The sequence below is a fragment of the Rhincodon typus genome, chromosome 6 (genome assembly GCF_021869965.1).
Source record: "Rhincodon typus isolate 14 chromosome 6, sRhiTyp1.1, whole genome shotgun sequence".
In the NCBI taxonomy this organism is placed as follows: domain Eukaryota; kingdom Metazoa; phylum Chordata; class Chondrichthyes; order Orectolobiformes; family Rhincodontidae; genus Rhincodon; species Rhincodon typus.
Window position 1 is genome coordinate 46,287,734 of NC_063337.1, and position 13,286 is coordinate 46,301,019.

The 13,286-nt window shown below is 40.2% G+C and overlaps 1 protein-coding gene across 1 annotated transcript in view; it reads left to right on the top strand.

Moving 5' to 3' along the window:
* Positions 1-1,288: 1,288 nt before the first annotated feature.
* LOC109913154 (beta-galactoside alpha-2,6-sialyltransferase 2-like) overlaps positions 1,289-13,286 on the top strand; it is a 59,946-nt gene continuing 47,948 nt past the window's right edge. The window contains exon 1 of the mRNA XM_048598147.1: positions 1,289-1,428. The gene's annotated coding sequence lies outside the window, so the exon portion shown is untranslated. The remainder of the gene's footprint in view (positions 1,429-13,286) is intronic.

Below are 13,286 nucleotides of genomic sequence, written 5' to 3' on the forward strand. Positions count from 1 at the left end.
CAGCTGTGCGTTAGTTGTAGCTCTCTCAGTCTGAGTCAGATGTGTTTAGGATCAAGATCTACTGCAAAGACTAGAGTACAAAAATCTAAGTTAATATTCCACTACAATACTGAGGGAATTCATTGGAGATGCTATTTTTTTGACAGTGTTAAACCTAAATTAAAAGTGGCAATCAAATGTTTTTTCCAAGGGGTAGTTTCTAAGAAGAGTGTTATAAGGCTAGGAGTAACACTGCAGCTTGAGGAAGGAGTATTTAGAAGAAAGAAAAGACTTGCATTTATGTAGCACCTTTCCAAGCTTAGAATATCCCAAAACACTTTACAAGCAATGAAGTGACATGGCAGCCAACTTTCACAAAGCAAGGTTTCGTGAATACCAAAGAGATAATGAGTGAATCATTTGTGATGCTGGCTGGCTACAGTGGGCACAATAGTGAATTAAATGGAGGAGGTGAATAAGAGGCCAGTGCCAGTGGAATAGAATTTGGGTGGTATGTGTACGGTAGGGGATGACTGGGTAAGATAGTAAAGTTCAAGGATGTGACAGAAATATAACTGCAGCAGCAGTGAACTTAAAGTATATAATTGAAGGTATCGAATTATATACACAGCAGTGTTTAAAATAAATGGCTAAAATAACAATTTAACGTTGTTCACACCCGAAATGTTGACTTATTTATTTTGTTTCATTAAATGTTTTCAACACTTACTGGTATTGGATCAAATTTCCAGCACCGGCAGTTTTTTTTGTTTCCTCATTATATTGGTTAAACTACCATTATGTTTACCATAAATATAACACTGTCTCCAACCTTATTCAAGGACACCTTCAGAACAGCTTCAGCTTCAATATTGAATATGAAAGAGGGCTAAAAATTGTTAATATTGGTGACATTCTGTTGCAAATTTATCTACCTATGTGAATTAAATTCTAAAGGAACAATTGTCTGCTGTGCCTAGCTTCCCTTGAAGGATACGATTCCAGCTCATTAAAAGACTGAAGCTGTAAAATAGTGGGAGAGAATAAAGCACTGAAATGTCAATCAGTGCCCATTCGTCATTTTGAAATGCTTGCTTGTGCAGACAGCCTGGAGACATTTGCCATACGCCTGTGAGAAGGCTGGTATTTTTATGGTACATGCATTTTGTACTTTCCTGGCATCTGTTTTATGAAAGAAGGGTGTGAGTGAGCTATTATTTAGAGCTGATAACAGGAAGTTGAATGCAGGCAAATCTCCACCCACTAACAGCATGGTTGCTGCTGAGGCAAGTGTAAAGAGAACAAAGAAATGACAAGCAAGGCAGTGAATTGTGCTGGTAGTATTCCAAGGGGCATACTTTCCCTGCTTGTGTGGCTTACGCGTGCTGGAAAATATCAAGTCCAGTTCGATCTCTGAAACATTAAGACGGTGGTGTTTGCTACTTGCAGGTAAGTTCAATAGTCTCTCAATTGTATCTGAGTGAAAAATCTGTGTGGTGCTCTGTCTACAACAGCATGTTGACCAGGAGCTTAAAATCCTTCTCTAGGATTGAAATTGGTCTGACCAATGACTAAGGGTGTTTTGAATGATAACAGATGCAGAACTAAAGATTAGTAAATATGGGATTTCTACTTTAAAGATATTTAAGCTATAACACACTAAACAGATCATTGATTTTTACCAGCAAGTGGTATGTGATAATGGCTGGCTGGTTTTGTACAGTTAGACAATGCACTTTAGCCTTTACAATATTTTCTGAATGCTGAATTCTTTTACATTGAATGAGTTTCACTCTCTGTAGCACTCCGTGGAGCAGGACATTTACCATACTGACCTATTGTGAGTTATAGCACTTCCCCTTCTGGCTAATGTTCTGTAAACAATCAGTTCCAGCTTTGTGTTCAGAGGGAGGTTCAAAGGGGAAATTATTTATGCACCTTGCTGTCTGCCACACTTCGAGAATGTAGAGTCGGATATCATCCCAAGGATAATACTTCATTGAAAAGAAAAATCCTTGAAACATGTTGCATCTTTTATTTGACGTGCCAAATGTTAGCTCTTGAGTAATTTAGAAGATTGTTCAGAATTGCATCCAATATAAGGGAGCTTTTTTTTCCCTTTCTTCCCTCCTGAATGCTGTGTGATATTATTCATGTCATATTTTTGTGGAATCAACCACTGACATCTTTTGGTTGGGTAGAAGGCTGCTACCAATCCTCTTTTCTACACTGTATCTGAAGACCTGTTTAGTTAAAAGTAGTAGAAGATTAACAACCTGTGAGTCTTAATAAGAAGATGCATGTCTCTTAACAACAAGATGTACTTTATTGCACGATAGCAATCAGAACAAATTGCATTGCTTAGTTCAGCATAATTACAAAGATTATCAGAGCCAGAGATGACACCAAAATAAAAGCAAAGTAAAGTGGATGCTAAATATCTGAAATAAAAAGAGAATGCAATGCAGAAACTCGGCACATTTGGCAGCATCTGTGGTCAGACAATCAGAGTTAATGTTTTGAGTCCATTTACACTCTTCTTCAGAACCCCAGAGATGAGGTGGCTGATCGCGTTGAGATCTAGGACTGGTCTCTTCAATTCTCCAACCAGGACTGTGTGACATCATCAGACGGATTGGGTCTGAATGCAGTTTCCAATATTAACTCTTACTGAGCCATTACTTTCTATCATGGCTCAAAATTATACAACCCTCCAGTGCTTCATGAATAGTTGTCCAATACAAAAGTAAGGGGTAGGACAATGACAGAATAAAGATTTGAACACAGCTTGAGTTGGATGTTTTCCTTATAGGCAGTGAAAGTTCACCAGAAATGTTAATACCTTCACGTTGTAAACTTAATTAAGTGGAAAACACAATTATAGTCTTTCAAAACCTCGCTCCAGTTTGATTTACAGCTTAGTAGCTTTTGTCCAAAAAATAAATTATCCAATTTCAGAAGCAGTAGGGTGGTAACTCTATACACTGCCAATGTAGCCATTGCTCTTCTCTGATCTTGAGTAATGAGTGTTAACAGGTTGCTTGACATGGGCGCATCTGTGCTAAGCAATTCTACACTTAGCTGTAGCACAATTACCCTTCAGTCAGAAAAATTCAGGTTGAGAATGTAACCCAACTTTAATCTTGATCATATCGGATTGAATTTATAGGATCCTCATTTATAGCAGCTCTGAATTTCACAAATAGGGAAAAGTTGTAGGGCATGAAATACACGTTAGGGAAACATGAACTCCGCTGAATCATTTAAACTTAGCACACAGTACATGCATGAAGTTTAAGCAAGCCTTAAGGTGGCAAATGGCATGTTGGTATCGAGAGGATTCAAGTACAAGAGCAGGGATGTTATGCCACAACTTTACAGGGCCTTGGTGACACCACACTTGGAGTATTGTGTGCATTTGTCGTCTCCTCGTCAAAGGAAGGGTACTCTGGCTATGGTGAGAAATTAAGAGTTACATTTTCTGGGACAACAGGATTGACTTATAAACAGAGACTGGATAGGTTAGGACTTTCTAGATTATGCTGGTTAGAAGAAGGAGGGGCATCTCATAGAAACCTACAAAATTCTAACAGGATTAGAGAGCGTAAATGCAGGAAGAATGCTCTCGGTGACTGGGGAGTGCAGAACCAGGGGTTACTGTCTAAGAATAAAGGGTAGGTCTTTGAAGACTGAGATGAGGAGAAATTTCTTCACCCAGAGAATGGTGAACCTGTGGAATTCTCAGTCACAGGAAACTGTTGAGGCAAAAACATTGAGGACTGTCTAGAAAGATGTAAAAATGGTTCAGAGGACTAAAGGGATCAAAGGATATGGGAGGAAAGTAGGAATAGGGTGCTGAGTTGGATGGTCAGCCATGGATCATATTGAATGATAGATCAGGCTCGAAGGGCCAAATGACCTACTCCTGCTCCTATATTCTATGTTTCTAAGTTTCCAATAAGCAGGCACAATTTTCACTCCATAATTGGACTCATCCAGTAGGGTATGTTTCACAACTTTATGGTGCAGAAGTACATGTTCTTGAGGTGGGAATAAGGCATGTGGACCTTTCAAACATAAAGTTATGTAAGTTCCGTGTCCTTTAAATTTAAAAAAAATGTTTTCCTCCCTATGGTCTCTGAGAGTTGAAAAAATCCATGCTTATAGTTTCAATCCATGTTTGTTCATGCATGTGAATGATTATCACTTAAGTATTATTGGTTTTTGACTACTTCCACAATTTATCATTATCACAAGCTTTGGTTTCCAGTTTGATTAACAGCTCCGAGAGACCATTAAAGGATCAGATGGCTTTGATGTGCAGTTATGAATACAAACGCTCGTTTTACTAAAGGTTTCAGTACTTGAGGGATTTAAATGTATTGAATGAGCTCTAATAAAATAGACGACTATTTTTATGTAGTGAAGTAATAGATAAACCAAAGTTTAACTTATTTAATCTCAGAATGGTTCCTGAAATATGTCCATGATGAATATTAAAGTTGCCATGGAAAGGCAAAGGACAGTGTAAGGAATCATGATTTGGCATTAAGTTGGCATTGGGTTATAAAAGTCCATGGAGATGAATTGACAGGCGTGAGTTGGCATGGAGAGTACAAGAGACCATTGGGAGTGGAGATGACTAGAGACTGGCATGAGTTGGCACTGTTGACATAGATCGGATACAGGGTGAAGGATGAGAAAGTTTGAGATTAAGTCTCAGAGGACCTAATAGTTCACAACACAACTAGGATGAAATTCCAGGGAGCTGAGGAGAGTCTCTTAACCATGTTACCTTGACACAAGCTGTTTAAATGGTCACCTGTATTCAAGGGCACTGAGCCTGAATCTATCCACACTCACCTCCTTGAATTGAAAAGTGCACTATTTGGGTCCTTGTCTCTGAAGCTGCTGGAAAATTTCCCAACATCCAGTACCTGGCTCTATGACAGAAATTCAGCCCAGAGGCTATGCTTCAGATTCAGTGCAGTACAGTATAGTTCTGAGGGAATGCTGCATTATCATGAACCTTCTTCTAGATGAGACAGTAAGCTGAGGCCCCTACTCTTTCATTTTGAGCAAACATTGAATGCTTCAATATCCTTGATCGTTGCCCCATTTTTAACAGCTTGCATTTATGTAGCACCTTTAAGAAAGTAAAAAAATCTCAAGGTGCCTAAAAGGGTTTAACAAACAGAAGTTGATACTGAACCCCATAAATAAATAATCGGACAAGTGACAAAATAGACATAGTCAAACAGATAGCTTTTAATAAATGTCTGAAAGAAAGATAGAGGGGTGGCAAAGTGGAAAAGTTTAGGGAGGGAATTCCAGAGCTTGAGGCCTTGGCAGGCGAAGGCAAAGCTGCCAGTGATGGCTCAAGAAGCTGGAATTAGAAGAACATCAGTATTTCAGATGGTTGTATTGTTGCTGAAGATTACAATGATATGGAGGGAAGATGAGGAAGGATTAGAAAGCATGCATGAAATTTTTAAAAGTAGAATTTGATTTGGAATGGAATGCATCAAGTCATTTGGCGTTTTCAATTCCAATAGTTTGTTGTACTTGTTCTTGAATGAGGATTGTCTAAAAGTTTTCCATTATCATTGGACCTTTTCTTTGCCATTATTTCTGGCATGTGGGTTTTTTATGTCTTTTGTGAGGGAGATATACTATTTAATATCACTGCCATTTCTGTGTTCCCCTCTGTAATTTCTGCAGCCTCAGCCATTCCAGTTCAACTAATACCATTAATGTCACAGCAAATCTGTTCCAATGGCTTTGCAGGTAGGCTAAGGGTTCCATTTACCTTTTCCTTTTCTCTGGTATAATATTCCAAGAAGCATTTCACCACAGCATGACGCCAGGTACTTCAGAACACTTGGTAGATAATTTTGTTTGTGAGAAACACCTTACAGAAAGCAAATAACACAGTTAAGACAAAATTGGTTCCTGCTTTCTCTCCATAGTAAATGTCAGAGGGAAGCATTTCAGTTGAAATATTCAATGCAGTTATCATGCCCCACTTATTGAGGTTATTTCCAAAACATAATCAAGTATTCAATGTAGCTCTCCTGTTGTTAGTTGGTGTAAGATGGCTTTAAGGGCAGAAAATAGAAATTAATGGAGAAAACCAAAGTAGTTGTGCATTGAAAGTGATAATGTAAGCTGGTGTTATGTGCTAATCCAGCTTTCATTAGCTTCTATAAATGAAAACACCAGATACAAAGAAGTAGTTTGTGCATCTTTGCAGTTAGGTGTAATTATAACGTATTTGTTCAGACATGTGCAGCGTAAACATTATCTTCCCTCTCATGAAGTGCCAGTTCACATTGGCATTGTACATATGTTGTGCAATTGTGAATCATTCATCCTCCCCCACCCCAACACCATTGTTATCTCACAGGGTGGAAATCTGTTGTAATGAGTGTCCCGACAATGGGTCCAGAAGACAGCGGGACTTCGACTTGAAGATTGCACGTGGTTAGCCATCAGATCACGTGGTAGCCAATCAATTAGCCATGCTGCGTTAGGACCCAGCCAGTGGTGTAGCAGAGTGAGCAAGAAGTCGTGAAGTCAAACGTCTGGGCACCTGAACCAGCAACAACTTCATGCAAGTCAAATCATCATCCTGCCTGTCTAAGAGGAACAATCTGAATTGTAGCTGTTTCCACCTCCTCCCCACCTGCCGCACTTAAATCCCTGAAGCTGCTGCCACCCCCGTCCCATCTGTCGATCCTAATAACTGGTTATCAGTCAATTCAAAAGTCGGTGCAAAGAGTGAGCGGCCCCACAGTTTAGTGATGTTCCTTGTAGCTCGCTCTCTGGGCTTCTTGGGAACAACATAAGATCTTGTTTTTCAGTGATGGCAGCAGGAGATCCTCCCACATCACCTTGGAAGCCTGGACAAAGACTGCAGCAGAAGTGAGCAGTGTGCTGTCAAAAGCAAAACTGAGTCCAACGCTGCAAAACTGCCAACATCCTCCTGCATCTCCAAGGTAACTGATCTGGTGTAGTCACCACAAAGTGGCACTCACAATCGCATCAAGCAATGTAAATGTGAGTGGAGAATTATACCACACAGAAATTAGGATTCCTGACCTCAGCACCAGATGGAATCTATGGACTGAATATGTGGGAGCAATTCACATTGTGAAAATTGTACCAGTTGCCAGAGAATGCGTGCATGGAACACTCATTAGGAAAATGACTCTGGAGGCCATAGACCTGCATGTTCTTTAAGGGATTTGCTGTCTATTGAGATAATACGCAATTCTTCTGAATGCCTCAAGGACAAGAGAGCACATAACATTCAGGAAGCTTTCGAGGACTGGTGGCAGTATCTCTGACCTCTGCATGACCCTGCAGAAGAGCAAATGCTAGAGGGCAGGGCTGACACTCAGTTGTGAGTGTGAGGCCAAACTGGGCATACAAGAGGCACATGTGAGACTGGACTGAGATTGTGCATTGCCTCAAGCTAACTTTTTGTATTCTCCATTACAGTCCTCATAGTCAGGAGACCCCAAATTTGAGCTCTGAGGATGAGGACACAGAACACTCGGAGGATGCGGTATCACATCATTGCATCTTGCCCATCACCAGCATAGAAATGGTCACTTCAACAGGAATGCTTTGATGATTAGGCTCAGGGATACGATCTGGTGAACATGTCTCAGGCAGTTATGGAGGATGAGTTGGCCATTGCCCCTTACGGTTGGAAGATTGCTGAGGATCAGGTCCATGCTAAGTTCCATGCTGATGACATGTTCTATTTTCTAAGAACTCTCGGCCAGCCTTGAAAAGGAGACAAGAAACCTCCTGGATGTATAGAGACAGGCAGGGAAACCTCTAACAGAGATATGAGTCAATGTGCAATATTAAGCAAATGGTTAAGGAGTCTATCCAAATGGTGAGTTTGGTTATGGCTTCTGCATCGCAGTCTGTCTTGGGGTTATCAAGGGGCAGCAGCTATTGCTCCTCTCCTCGGAAAGTGACCCCAGTGCCTCCAGTAGGTGAGGATGCATTTACACAGAAGTTTCTCATAAGGCCAGAATCCTCTAGACCTCCAGCCACCAGATGATCACCACCAAGGCACTGCAGATATTTACCTTAGACCTTCCAAACTCAAGATTACTTCTGTCTAGATGGATAAGAGCAGTAGATACATGGGAACAATATCACCTACCAATTCCTCTCCAGGCTTCTCATCATCCTCACAGTCCTTTCTGTGTCACTGGGTCAAAATCCTGGAACTCTTTCCCTAACGACATTGTGGATTTACCTACAACATATGGATGTCAGAGGTTCAAGAAAACAGCTTGGCATTTAAAAATACCAATGCCTTTGAAGCAGTGTTCTCTCTCGATTTGACGTCCTTCTCTCTTTGAGGTTGAGGCTCAGTGCCACCAGTAAAACAAACAATGCAGTCTGCTGTGCCTCAGCTTATAATTTACGTTATCACTTTGTGAGTGCAATTTTCATTGAATAACTGGCAGCAATAGTACACGTGGATGTGGAAAAACAGTGGATGGCCAGAGAGTGCCACGGATCAACCTGGATCAGCTCTCACTGCTCAGTCTGAACAACAACCAGGTCTCCATTTATCACATCAATTCATGGGGCTCCCTGACTTCCCCATCATCCATCCCTAGCCTTAATATGTATTGCTGGGTGAAAACCTTCTTCCCGGGCCCTGAGTAAAGTTCTCCAGATGATTCATCACTGTGGTTTCTCTTTATTTTCCTTCAGCCGGCAACTGCAAGCAACTTTGGACAAGTAGTTAGACAGCTGATCCACAGCAATGCAAGCTGGGACAGGAGAAAGAGAATGCACTATGGAGGCAGTTCCCAAGTTGTCTTGCACTTGCCAAATACAAAAAGTGACTGCATTGTAAAGATCTGCTTTTGAATCAGAATCAAAAATAAATCCATGGTCTTTCACAACTGGGCAGAACGTATTCAATATTTGTGAAGAAAAAGTCAGACTTAACATTTTGGGTCCGTTCTGAGGAAGGGTCACTGGACCCGAAAAGTTAACTCTGATTTTTTCTTCATAGATGCTGCCAGATCTGCTAAGCTTTTCCAGCAACTTTGTTTTTGTTCCTGATTTACAGCATCTGCAGTTCTTTCAGTTTTTATTGGGCAGAACGTGTTGATGGAATGTGACCTTCAGATTTGGCTCTAGGGAATGAATTTGAGTTTTAAATTTGAGGATTATTTTTTCTTACACCCAAACGGCATATAACCCAAATGAATATATCTATTGATGATATTTTCAATGAAAAGCTTGGTCATTAGATTTCTTTCAAGAAGTAAAAAGGAATATCAAAAGGAACGTTGATTGAAAGTTAAAAGCACTTTACTTCTATGGTTAATTAAGTGATAGTTGGAAATTCATTTAAGGGTTGGTCCCTCTGCAGCTAATAGTGTGTAAGTATTGTTAAATGTGTCTCTGAAAATAATCTTTTCCCTTGTTACCTGATTATCATGTATCAGATAAATTTTAATGGTAGAAAATTAAGTTGGTTGCCTCTTTTCCACAGAATTACTAAAGTGTTACAGAACAGAAGGAGGCCACTTGGCCCATTGTATCTGCTCTGGCTGTTCAAATGAGCAATGTTACTACTGCCAATCTTCTACTTTCCCCAGACTCTTGTACTTTATTTCTTTCCGAATAATCATCCAATCAACCCTCGTGAATGCCTTATTGAACCTACCTTGCCTGTACATTCAAGCAGAGCATTCCATACTAAAAGGTTTGTGTTAAGAAGGTGTTTTTGTCACCTTGCATTTGTTTCTTTTGCAAATTGCTTTAAATCTGACCCTCTCAGGCAGGTGTAGTTTCTATCTATCTACTCTTTCTAGCCCACTCTTGATTTTGAAAACCCCTATTAGATTTCCTCTCAGTCTTCTTCTCTCCAAGGAGAGCAGTCCCAACTTCTTCAATCAATCCTCTTGACTGAAATTTCTCATCCCTGGAACTATCCATGTAAATTGTTTCTGCACTCACTCCTTTGCATTCATATCCTCTCTATAATGTGGCACCTTGAACTGTATACAGTTCTCCAGTTGAAATCTAACAAGTGTCTTATACAAGTTCAGCGTCACTTCCTTGCTCTTGTACTCTGTGCCATTAATCGTAAAGCCAATAACACTGTTTGCTTTATTAACTTCTCTTTCAACCTGACCAACCAAAATGCAACACCTCACGTTTATCTAAATTCCATCTGCCAACCATTGACCCATTGGCCCATCTGTTCAAGTCCTTTTGTACTTTGAGATAATTCTCTTCACTTCCACTACACCATTTATTTTGGTGTCATCTGCAAGCTTACTAATCATGCCTCTTATATTCAGATTCAAATCATGAATATAAATTACAAAAAGCAGTGGACCCAGTACTGATCTTTGTGGCACACCACTGGTAATAGGCCTCCATTCTGAAAAACAATCCTCCACCACCACCCTCTATCTCCTATCTTCAAGCTAATTTTTTTTATCCAATTGTCTAGCTCCCCGGATCCTATGTGATATAATCTTACTAACCAGTCTACCATGCTGAACCTTGTTGAACACTTTGCTGAAGTCCACACAGACAATATCTACTGTTCTGCCTTCATCAATCTTCTTTGTTACCTCTTCGAAAAATTCAATCAAGTTATGAGACACAATTTCCCATGCACAAAGCCATGCTGACTGTCCCTGATCAGTCCTTGCCTTTCCAAATGCATGTAAATCCTCTCCCTCAGAATCCCCTCCAACAACTTACCCACCACTGACATAAGGCTCACCAGTCTATAGTTACATGGCTTTTCCTCATAGCCTTTCTTAAATAATGGCACCACATTAGCCAACCTCCAGTCTTCTGGCACCTTACCAGAGATTATTGATGATATAAATATCTTAGCAAGGGGCCCAGCAACCTCTTTCCTAGCTTCCCACAAAGTTCTGGGAAACACCTGATCAAGTTTCAGGGATTTATTTACCTTTATGCATTTTAAGACCTCCTGCAGTTCCTCTTCTAGTGAAAAGGTTGACCAAAAATAACTCTTGAGGAAAACTGCAATGCTTGCAATTTTTCAGTTATAGGACTTGTGATGTTTTGTTGTTTTGACATAGATTTTAATGACAGTAAATGAAGAAATTGAATCGATTTGATTTGAAAGTATAAATCCAATAGAAAAGATTATGACCTAGTTTCTTGAATCAAATGTGCCACGGATAATATGACCTGAGGCTGTCTTTATGTTAACTCATGAGACATATACCACAGAACCAGAGTTCTTGCTGATATAGATGTCTTGAGGTTTGTAAACAACACTGACTATTTACACTGTTATGATATCTCTGACTTTCACATAGCCTGGATTCCATGCTTACTGATATTAATGTACATTAAATACAGGCAGGTAGAACTAGGTTAGTTTGGGAATACGTTCAGCATGGACTGGTTAGACCAAAAGGTCTGTTTCCATGCTGTATAACTCCCTGACTCTATGACTCAACAGACTACACTGACTGCATTGTAGTGAGACCTGAATAAAGACAGGTAATACATTTTATTCTAGAATGTCATACGCCATGATGTCATGAACTAGCTCAAAAGTACACTGCTTGTCTGGTCTGGAATCTATGTGGTAACACAACAAATATTGCATATACTTTTAGCTGTCCTGTTTTATGTTTGTGAGATGATTGTTTCAAAAAAATTGTGCCAAATTTACAAAACAATACAGGCAGCTAGTTCTATTATAAGCGATCTACTTCTTATCTGTAAAGCTAGATACATATCTTATCTGTCATACAAAAGCCTCGGGACAATCTTCAGCTGGAAGACAAAACACAATGCCCTAGTTAGGAAGGTCACCTTGTCAGTTCTACTAAATGTCGAAAATTATCTCAACTCAACAGGGATTCTTCATACAGCTGTCAAAGTGACTGTTTCTTGGTTTGGATTAACAATTTTGTGAGGACTATGTTATTGAAAAGGCCTTTGATTGACTGTTATTTATTTTGACAGCTTTATGAGCTCCTAATGGATTAAGGTTTTGTTTAATTCAATCTTTTCACGTGAATGTTGCTGACTCAACCGGCATTTATTGTCCATCCCTAATTGCCTTTGAGAAGGTGGTAGTATGCTGCCTTTTTGAGCATTACAGTCCGTGTCCTGTGGGTAGACCCACAATGCATTCGGGAAGTAATTCCAGAATTTTGAGCCAGCGACAGTGAAGGAATAGCCATATATTTCTAAGTCAGGATGGTAAGTGGCTTGGAGGGGACCTAGCAGCTGGTGGCATTCCTATGTATTTGCTTCCTTGACCTTCTGGATGGTAGTGGCCGTGGTTTTGTAAGACACTGTCTAAGGATCTTTTGTGAATTTCTATTGTGCATCTTGTAGATAATACACACTGCTGCTACTATCAGTGGTGAAGAGAATGGATGTTTGTGGATGTGATGCCAATCAAGCAGGCTGCTCTATCCTGGATGGTGTCAAGCTTCTTGAACATCATTGAAGCTGCACCCATCCAGAGCAAGTGGGGAGTATTCCATCACACTCTTTACCTGTACCTTGTAGACTGTGAACAGGCTTTGGGAAGTCAGGAAATGAGTCCAAGTAATGTTTGAGGGACTGTTTAATTTGAAAATTTCATGACCATAGTAAAGGTTTCCCTATTTCATTATGAGGTTCATGCATTCTGTCCATAGTGGGTACTTGGTGAGTGGGCTTAAGAGAGTATGTGAACATGTGCAGGGGCAGGAAATATAGTGGATGAGGGGGTGAGACCTAGAATGCTCATGTATAGACCTGGGCTGATGTCCCACAAATCTGAGGTAGACCTTTGAACTTGCCTATCTTGGCATTCACCTACCTCCATCCTGCTTCTGCCTTGTTTCGGGAGATGGTGATCCCAACTTCAGCGTGCACCCAACACCCAGTGTGAACAATGTGAGTGGGTACTGCAGTCAGGAAGCACAATCACGATGTTGGCAAATGCCCCAACTCAAAACTCCTCCCTTCCAGATGAAACTCCAGGCTTAACCTTTATTGCTCGTGACTAATTTGCAAAGCCATTTCAGAGGAAATTTAAGAGTCAGCAACATTGCTGTAATTCTAAAGGCACAAAGGCTGGACCAAGTTATGATGGTCGATTTCTTTTGCTCAAAGGCATTGATGTTTCTGTTCTGGATTGATTTGTTTATTAAATTTAAAATCCGCAGCTGGGAGGCGGAATTTGTGCACACCTTCAGATCATTACCTCTAAATTAGTTCAGCAACATGAGAGTCCGCGTTTAGAACTGGAATTTGTT